Consider the following 10,967-nt stretch of genomic DNA (forward strand, 5'->3'; position numbering starts at 1 on the left):
TGCACCTGAGCACACCTGGTCAACACTTTCATGGTGACACGGTGCCTTCATACAATAACGTAACGGCAGAAAATCATTAAATTGGCTACAACAAATAATAATAATAATAATAATAATAATAATAATAATAATAATAATAATAATAATAATAATAATAATAATAATAATAATAATAATAATAATAATAATACATTTAATTGATATAGCACACTTTAAACTCAGTGTGATCTCAAGGTGCTTAACATTCAAATGAATCAAATAAAATGAAACATAAAAACATAGGAGCAGTTAAAAAATAAAACAGGCCCTAGTGGAAGGCAGAGCAAAACAAATGGGTTTAAAGGCTGGCCGTGAAGGCAGCAAGGGAGTCTTAGCCCTTGCTGGCAGCTGATTCCACAGGCGCAGCGGCCCCAGTGCGGAAAAAGCACGGTGCCCCATGGTTGACAGCCTGGTGCGTGGGATGGCGAGGAGGTTTTGGCTGCCAGACCTGAGTGACCTGGATGCAGGTCGAGGGGGGAGGAGGTCCTGGAGGTAGGTCCAGGACCTCCCTGCTTAGACCTCTACACTACCCAGCAGCTCACCACCACCCTACATTAGGGTTGTTCGATATTGGCTTTTTTACCGATATCCGATATACTGATATTGTCCAACTCTTAATTTACGATACCGATATCAACCGATACCGATATATGCAGGGTTTCCCCCCCCAAAAAACTGAATAATTAACATTAATTAATTAACATTACATATCTCTTGTCGTGGAATTAACACAACATTATGCATACTTTTCACAATAAATAAAATAAGAATATATTCTTACTTGCTTGCCTGGGTAAATAAAGGTTAAATAAATGTAAAAAAAATAAAAATACAGATAATTTCCGATATTACATTTAAAGGAAAACTCCAACATTTTGGGAAATTAGCTTATTTGCCATCTACCCTGGAGTTAGACAAGAAGATACATACCTTTTTCCTTCTCTGTGCATGCAGTAGGAGTAGGAAGACGCGCACCGTTAGCCTAGCTTAGCGTCAGTCACTGGAAGTAGGTTCCTCCATTAGCCTAGTTCCCAACGTCTTCCTACTCCTACTGCATGCACAGAGAAGAAAAAGGGTAGATGGCAAATAAGCTAATTTCCCAAAATGTTGGAGTTTTCCTTTAAATGTCAATATCGGCTGATAATATCGGTAGGCCGATAATACCGGACATCCCTACCCTACATGTTTTGGTTCTTGAGGGATTGAACCCGGGTCTCTGCGATGGTAAGAGACTGCTTAGACCTACACTACCCAACCGCTCACCACCACCCTACATGTTTTGGTTCTTGAGATATTGGAAGTAGAATACCTGACCTCTGTGGTGATGTCTGAAGTCTTTTGAACGCCTTGTACTTTACACACCTCAAATCAATCACGGACCCTCTCCTGGACACCAGGATCTTGTTTATGGATTTCAACTCCTCCTTTAACCTTCTGTAGTGTGGTTGTTGTTGTGTGGCAGTGAAAGGGTTAACCTTCTGTATTGTCGCAGTGAAATGGTTAACCCTTTGGTAGTGTGGTAGTGAAAGGGTTACGCAGTTATCCCGGCCCTGCTACAGGACAAGCTTTCAGCTGAGCGTGCCCGACTCCACCTGCAGCCTGCAGGTGGATCACAGACTTCCTGTCTGGCAGGAAGCAGCATGTGATACTGGGAAAACACACCTCAGACTCCCAGACCATCAGCACAGGTTCCCCCCAAGGCTGTGTTGTTTCCCCTCTTCTCTTCTCCCTGTACACCAACAGCTGCACCTCCAGTCACCAGTCCGTCAAGCTCCTGAAGTTCACGGACGACACCACCCTCATCGGACTCGTCTCTGGTGGGGATGAGTCCGCCTACAGGTGGGAGATTGCCCATCTGCTGACCTGGTGCAGCCAGAATAATCTGGAGCTCAACGCTCTTAACCCCTTAAACCCGAGCGGTCCGGTACTGGTACGAGATAAATTTCACGCCATAAATAGACCAATACAGTCCATATTAATTAATGTTGCGTTTCTTTGTCAAATGTAGCCAAGAGTAAAGACCCTAACCCTATCAAAACCCTGTCAAATTGTATATTTTCAGCACTACGTTTGTTTACCAATGATTTTAAGTGTTAATAGCGAAATATGACTTTATAAATATCTCGGCGCATCCCGGCGGAAACTGGATGAATTAGATGGAAATAAAGGAAGCTGTCATAGAAACGTTGTAGTCCTAAGAGAGAAGAGACCCAGGCTTTCGATGGACATCGACATTTAATAAAACTACACTACACAGCTCACACCAGCCTCTGTCAAAGCTGTTGAAAATATTATTAGCAAAAAATTCTGACTTTATTATATCTCATGGGTCGAACAAACCTGAACGTTATTGCCATAAAATAGGACATAGTTTGTTTCTTTACCTTTCTGTGAACGTCTAGAAAAAAGTCTCAATCTGATTAAAATGGCGGAGCTATTTACATTATAAAAAAGTAACTGTACTTACAGTAGATTTCATTCACGGTTTTTGCTGCCCTGTCAGGGGCGCCTGGTGGTACTAAATCCAGATTGAACTCGGCCATTGGAAAGAGGAGATTTGGCCCGATCCATAGATGTATGACTTGGACATAATAAGGTAATTTATAGGCCTGCTATTCTATATTCATATTTCAAATTGCATGTGTCCGGATGGCAAAATTCAGTACTGTATCTACAAAAAAACCTGTAAATCATCTGTCCTTTATTCATTTGCTTAGATCTTTTGTACACGTGATCTCACGAAAGTTCTGAATGAGTTCAGCTTTTCACATCTGGTCAATGTTAGCATGGTGTTATTCACTGTCAAAGATGGAAAATATAATTATTTTTATAATAATTCATATTCTCCTTTGGCTCATTACAATTTACTCAAGCATAGTAACAGACAGGCACGTGCACACATAGAGCCCAAGGGGTGCTTGAGAACCTGCCTTTTTGAGCCTCATAAAAAAGTGCTCTTTTTGGGGGGGAAAAGAATTTTTTTATTTTATTTTTTACCGTTGCGCATATAGACTGCCCTTCCAACTGAAAAATTTCAGGATAGAATCGAAATATTAGGTAAAGAGAGAGAGATGCCCCATATTCCATTGCAGTTTGCACGGCCTCCTCAGCGTGCCTCTCCGCGGACCTATATATTTTATCCATAGCGTGGGTGGTGATGATGATGATGATGATGATGATGATGATGATAGAAACCGCTGTGGCGCATACAGTTGAATGCTGGTATTATACTCACTGAGGGACAATCAAGTCCAATGGGATTTGGGAATCTCAAATACAATTCGGGATTGGAATAAAAAATGCATTTACATTAACAATACAGAATATACAGCACTTCTTGGGGTCTGTAGGGTAAGCGCTTATTCCCTCCCCCCTGAACATTTATGGAGATGTATGGGCCTTTTAAGTCAGTGATAAAAGTGTCTTTCAAGGATAAGTGAGCTCCTGCACTGATTATTATAGTTCAATATTCAATATTTGATCACCAAAACCCCCCAGCCTAGTGCCCTTTTCAGCCTTTGAGCACCTGCCCCTCTAAAGTCCTGTGCACGTCCCTGCTACTCACCATCATTAGTAGAGCGGCAAGCGGCGTTTGGGGACAGAGTGAAATCTTCTTAAAACACTGCCCCTCCACTCATTCCTGAACTTTTTTGTTAAGTCCTTCTCAAATGCCAACTGAATTAAATTGGCCTTGCGTCGATGAAGCATACTAAGGCGATGTTCTGTAAAGACGTTCTTGAGGGTAGAAAACTAATTCTCACAGAGTGCCGTGCTAGCTTAAGTAGTGTTGTTGTTGACATCAGTGCCCACTAGGGCTGTCCCCGACTAAGGATTTGGATAGTTGACTTTGATTGACAAAAAAAAAAAAATTACCAGGGTGGGCACAGCTGACTCTGTGGGCGGGCCCGGCCCCCTAATGCCCGCCCATGGCGCCGGGTCTGGCCCACTAACTGAGGAGGGTTTTACCACTGAGCTGCAGACACTTGGAAACTTGGAACACGTGAACAACCTGACTTCCTTCCTCCTAATAATTATCTTTCATAGTGAAATGAACTGTGAGTTAAAGACTCATCTGTAGGAATATCTCTCAACTGAACATCTCTCACACGTGTCATATTTACAATCAATGTTGTAGTTACTGAACACGTGTCATATTTAGAATAGAATATAATAGAATAGAAGTACTTTATTGATACCGAGGGAAATTCAGCACAATAAACATTTAGGTAGTCAAAATCAAAGATCACAAATAGGAATAAAAATACAGTCTGGGATTTACATTCTAAATATGTATATACATCCTTGACATGAGAAATCAAGTTGTTATAGTGATAGTTAGTTACTTACATCCTTACTTTAACTTATTTAGTGATTCATTATCACAGACAAAATCCTTTTTTATGCAAGAATGCACATTTTAGATGAACTAAATATGTGTTTATGCTGTGGGTATTATAATGTCTTTATATGTATAATGTTGCATGTGTTACGTATGCAAGGGTGCCCAGGTTATACTATGGAGAGGCTTCCAGCAGATGTGGTCTGTGGTTAGTTGATCGTGGAAACTACCACTCAGCAGTCAGGACACAGATTATGATCTATGATGTGCTTCTCTGTAATAGAGTTTCCTGATTCTGCAGATATTTCAAAATGTGCCCTTTCGAGAGTAGAGGCTTTTCTGTTATAGGTGAGACACAACTTGGAAGATTAGGGCTGGCGATCGAGTAAATTATCGTTTTAATTAATTGCATGATTGTCCATTTTTCAAATGTTTAATACACATGAACATGGGAGTGTAGAGATATGATTGCTTTATGCAAATTTACATTGATTAAATTTTATTAAATAAATAACCAAAACCAAAGACCAGGGGTGTAAAAAGTACCCAGAAATTATACTTAAGTCAAAGTATGGGTACCGTCTCAAAATCGTACTCAAGTAAAAGTCAAGAGTATCTGGTTAAAAACACACTTGAGTAAAAGTAAAAAAGTTTCTACTTTTAAATGTACTTAAGTACTAAAAAGTAAAAACGTTATCTATTCTTCTGATAGCAGGTGTTTATTAATCAAATATCCCCGCTTTCTAGTCTTGCACAAGGACCAATCAGCATGGGTATGGACGGGTTCATGTTCCATTGATGGGGATTTGATTGGCTGTTTTTAAATAAAGTCGGCGGCCGCAGGATTAATAACGTTAACGTTAGTTCGGCCAGAGAAATAAATATATTAATTAAAATTGTTGGACCTGCGAGATTTGTACTTTGCAGGTCTGCATTTTAAATGTAAGGAGTAAAAAGTATGTTTTTTTTCTCTGAAATGTAATTGAGTAAAAGTACAAGTATACAAACCTAATAATACTGGAGTAAAGTACAAATCCCCAAAAACAGTACTTAAGTATTGTAACAAAGTACAATTACTCAAGTACTTTGCAGTGCACCCCTGCATAAAATAAATATGCTGCAATCATAACAAGACAAAGCCCAATAGGCAACAACAGATGGCCACATTGACCTGCTAAATGTAACATTACTCAGTAATATGAGTACTCACTCACACAAGGTAGTGTTCAACTTTATTCTTATAAAGGTTCAAAACAGTGTCATAGATCCAACAGAATGGAGTCCAATGTTAATCTCTTGCCAAACTTTTACAGACTAATATACTTTTATACAGTAAAACTGAAGTTCTCTCTCTCTCACACACAGTACCATGTGAAGGTCTCTCTCTCACACAGTACCATGTGAAGGTCACTCTCCTCGATGTAAACAAGACTAAAGTATTTTTCTGGTCTGCATCCTCTTAGCAGTTTGTTTTGTATTGAGCCATACTATATTGTACCCACTAAAGTTTTCAATCAATCAATCAAACCATGTGAAGGTCTCTCTCTCACACACACAGTACCATGTGCATTTCTCTCTCTCTCACACACAGTATGTGAAGGGTTGGAGTTCTAATATCAGTCTAGCTCATTTGTTCTGAGCTGTCTGTAGCCTACCTTTCAGTACTACTGTGATGCCAGTGTACCAGGAGGAGCATGCATAGTCATAATGACATTGAGTCTTGAGGACTTCTAAGGCTGACCTGTTAATATAGGTGGACACTCTGCCGAGAAATGTAATTCTCTGGTTGATCTTTGAGACCACCTTTTGTGCCATGCTCACCCCTGATAAGGTGTTGTCCAAAACACATCCTAGGTACGTGACTTCCTCCTTAGCTGTAACCTCTGTATCTCCTACCACTACTTTGAACCCAAGAGACCTTTTTTTTTTTTAATATATATATTTTATTTTCAGTTTTTATAGTTTCACAAATACACATCAAGACAAATCACAAACACAAAAATAAATAAAAAAATAAGTAAATAAAACACAAACAGTATGTTGCCAGGCACTGTCACATCAATGAACAAACATACACCATGTCATATGTACATTAATGACGCAAGGGGCTGATTTACTGACATATAAATATATACAGTATATATATTTTTTTTTACAAAAAATACAAGGGAGGACATTGAGAAGCACTTATGTTCTAGCTAAGCATTCCAAAAAGGGACCCCATATCATGTTAAATTTGTTCAAGGTCTCGGACCTACTGTGACAGATGCTTTCCAGCTGCAAAGAGGAGACCATCTCAGTGAGCCATCTTTTAAAGCATGGAGACGATGTATCTTTACATTCTTTTAGGAGACCTCTTAACACATTGGCCGCCAACGATGATTATATACGTGTTTGTCCGACAACCGTTGAACGCCAACCACGTATATACAGTATACATTATTTGATCGTTATTTCTTTCTTTACTTTTTTTTAATTATGTTTTTGGTAGATGTTTTATTTGTTTGTTCTACCGGGCAGTCCGGTAGAGAGAGAGAGAGAGGAAGAACGGGAGACAGACATTCGGCAAAGGACGCCGGGTCCCGGAATCAAACCCGGGTCGGCCGCTTCGCGACGCAGCGCGTTACATGGGTCGCCACTTGGGTGCCCGATCGTTATTTCTTTTATTCGATATTTCTATTCATTACTGGCCCACTGACTTGGGGTTAATACCGGCCGCATCACGCTAGATGGCGGTATCGAGTACCCTTTCTAACATTGTATCCTGAGCTGTGGGATGGCCAAAGGTTTCGGGTAAAATTTTTCCTTGTCGGGCAAGACGAACGGTTCTGCCGGTTACATTGAAGCCCGTCAAATATGCCCGATCCATATGTTATGGTGGATTATGCCGTAGAGCAAATGGACATTGGATGCATCAGATGGCGATCAAGAAATTGGAATATTGTTTTTGGATTACTCCCGGCTACAGGTAAGGACGATTTGACTCCAATTTTAGCTTGATCTTGCAAGGCTTTTGTACTGATCGGGCTGATAAGCGTTTTTAGTGTTGAATACGAATGCCGTTACCGACAATCAAATCATCAGAAACGACCCCCCCCCCCCCCCCCTTTCATGCATTCATGATGGAACATAATACCTATGATGTAGATTTGGTTCCGGAACAATAGCGGGTTCAGGCAAGAAACGGCAACGTCTACAATGGAATCGACGTATACTGCCATAACTAAGCATTTCATAGACCGCTCTAAAACCATACTTATATTCACCACGGTATAACACGGGAACGTATGGATGTAAAAATTATCTCTTTTTTTCATCTTGACCGGAAGAAACTCAATGGGTCTCATTCTCGAACGAAGTTACGACAAAATATTTCGTCTTAGCCAGATTTCGGCCTATTTAAGCCATATTAGGGCTGGGAGTGGGAGTCCTCAAATTTTCCTGAGATCTTATTTGAGAGCAGATCTAAGAGTGCTGAGGAGCACACTTAAATATGCTCTCAGCCCACGATCAAATCTCATGATTGATTGACTAATTTAAAATGTTATTATAACTTGACAGACTGTGTTCTCATAGTGATTCCTTCACGTCAACGCTACAGGCCTCCTTGGAATTAATTACTTAATTAATACATAATTAAAATAAATATGACAATATTTGTACGATAAGAAATTACGAATTTGATGTCGGAAAAATAAATAATATGGATTCATCTGATCACAGGGCAGCTGGATTAACCATATCTGAACCAGCTATTTTGGACAAATAATTACTCAGATATTCAAACACAATTATGCAATTATTGTGAAATGATTGAAAATAATAATAATTTAATGCCTTCTGTGGAATTTGTATTTCTTATTTGTTACACATCTGTTTAATGATTAATTATATACATTTGAAAGAATGCAGGTCAACATGCAATGTATCCCATTGATTGGTATACAATGGGACAGACCTTTGTTTGATTGATTGAAAACTTTATTAACAGATTGCAGAATGGGTACAGTACAGTACAGCTCAATTACATAAGGGGATGCAGACCAGAGAAAGAATTTCGTCTTGTTTACATCAGGGTCCCCCATTTTCAATTCATCATAACATATATGACACACATGACACAGATAGACAGTACTGCTACATCTATACATTTATGACATACCAGATTTGCAAATACAGTACTGTTTGTGATACAAAAAGAGAGTACATTTGACGTAGAAACTGTTGGAGGAGGTTGGGTAGGGGATAGACTTACACTGTACAAGCAAAACTGTACATTGGAATATTGACAAAACCATACTTGGTCATTTACTGTACATTGGAGGGGGTTGATATAGCTATAAACCTGCATTCCTTAGAATATATCATTAATCAATTAAACTTATATTGAAATACACTATATAGCCTATACACCAACACTGAAATGACAGTGGATAAATAAATAAGAACTAAAGCTAATCGGTGGAAATAGACTGCATTAATATTCCATAACAAGTATTGTGTGCGCCTACGAATGAACAGTAGCCTATAGGCTTAATTATGGAATAATAAGCCATACTGCGTTCATTCATTACGCCCGCCGTAGGCTATATATATTATATGTCATTCATTCATTCATATACAGTACTGCGCGCGCACGCGTGTCTGTGTGTGCGCGCGCGGTGCGGCAGGTGTGTACCGCGAGCTGTATATGATGCCAATACATTAATCTAATCTAGTTTTGATGGGCGCAAGCGTGATTACGAAACCTAGCCGCATTTCTCGGAGACGCTCTCTGATTGGCACTGACTGACGCTAGGTTTCATAATCACGCGGCTCGCAAAGCACTTCCGCCATTCCATTTCACACAGCTGCGTCACCAGTTGCCTTATAAGGAGCTATGGAGGCGGTGTTTTGTATGCAAATGAGCTGAACAGGAACACGCGTTGGAGTTTACGACAGAATGCCATTCTCCAAGCAGATATCAGATCATATAATTTCTGCGACCGTTTCAGCCACTTAAGACATATCTCCAGCACGTTCAGGACTCAGAGTGTACTTGTCATAGATTATGTCTCAGTGGTTCCAAGATAAGTCTTCCAGAATATATCTTTGAAAAAATTTCGGGAATGAGACCCAATGTCAAATGACTATAGTATTGTATCCATGGCTATAATATAGAATATAGATTTAGCTCTACAAACAAGGTGACTAACTCCCATCGTTTACAGCGTGGCAGTAGCTACCACAGGATAAGGCCAATCCCCGGCGGTCAATGAGTCAATTAAGTCGAATGGCAGAGCCAAAAAGGATAGCTTCGGTTTTACCCAGCTGGAGGGACAACCTATTTTCAACCAGAATCAGAATCACAAAGGTCTTTATTTGCCAAGTAGTTTTCACATACAAGGAATTTGCTTTAGTCATTTTCAGTGCGACATTAGCGGACAGACATTACCAGACAGATAATACAATAAAGAGGGTGGAGTAAAATCAAATGAAATATGAACTAAGTTGAGCACAATAGAATAGAATATAATTATGAAATACAATAAAATATAGGCCAGGGCTGTACAACTGTAAATAAAGAGGTTGAATAATATTAAATGGGATATAAACTAAATGAAATATAGCACAATAGAATATAGTACAATAAAGATAAAATAGGAATAGGCCAGGGCTGTGCAATTGGGCAGTTATGTGCAAAGAGTATGAGTCAGTGAAGTATGAACCAGCCGATGACTGATCTCGTCAAGCTCATGACTGAGTGACCTCTGAACTTCTCTTTTGTCCTGATGGGAGACCATGCACCGTCCTCAAACAAAAACACATTCACAGGCAGATTTCATGTCATTGACATATAAAAGAAATAAAAGTCCTAAAATACTTCCCTTGTGGCACATTCATTTCCACTAGGGGTGTAAATATTTGACCCCACAACGATTAGATTAGATTACGATTTTTCAGGCAACGAGGCTCTTTGGTACGGACAAAGGGAACCGAGTTGGTGGGAGCCAACAGAGGCCTGTCTCCACCAATCACAAGTTAGAGATCCCCTCCCCCCAGGAATGCATGTAATTCAGGGGTTCTCAAACTTTTTTATACCACGACCCATTTTATTTAGGACTTTTTTTGGCGACCCCACACTTAATGTATCGCGTAATTTCAACGTGGAATATCAAAATAAAAGCACACGTTGAATTTGATCATGCATATTTATTAGAAAATGAAATTACAGCACTATGTTATCAATGAAATTAATGTCAACAAAAGCAACAGAATTGTTTGTATACACATTTATAAAACGAGGCATATTTAGCCAAAATATGGTGCCAGAGCATTAAAAAAAATTAAGAAAATGCATTCACATGTGCGTTACAAAAAAAGAAGAAAAAAATACATAATGGGAAGGGTGTGCTTGTACAGTTGAACAGTTCCAAGATACGCTGCAACAGATTTTTTTTTAATTATCATTGTTGCACTCAGTGTTAATTTTGGCAGCTATTTTCATTTTAGTTTTAGTCTTAGTCATGTGTCAAGTGCTCCTTTTTCGTTTTCATCATATTTAGTCATCTTCATTTATTTTTCGTTTAGTCAGTTTAGTCGTTTAGTC

The sequence above is a fragment of the Notolepis coatsorum genome, assembly GCF_963971535.1.
Source record: "Notolepis coatsorum genome assembly, chromosome: 7".
NCBI lineage: Eukaryota > Metazoa > Chordata > Actinopteri > Aulopiformes > Paralepididae > Notolepis > Notolepis coatsorum.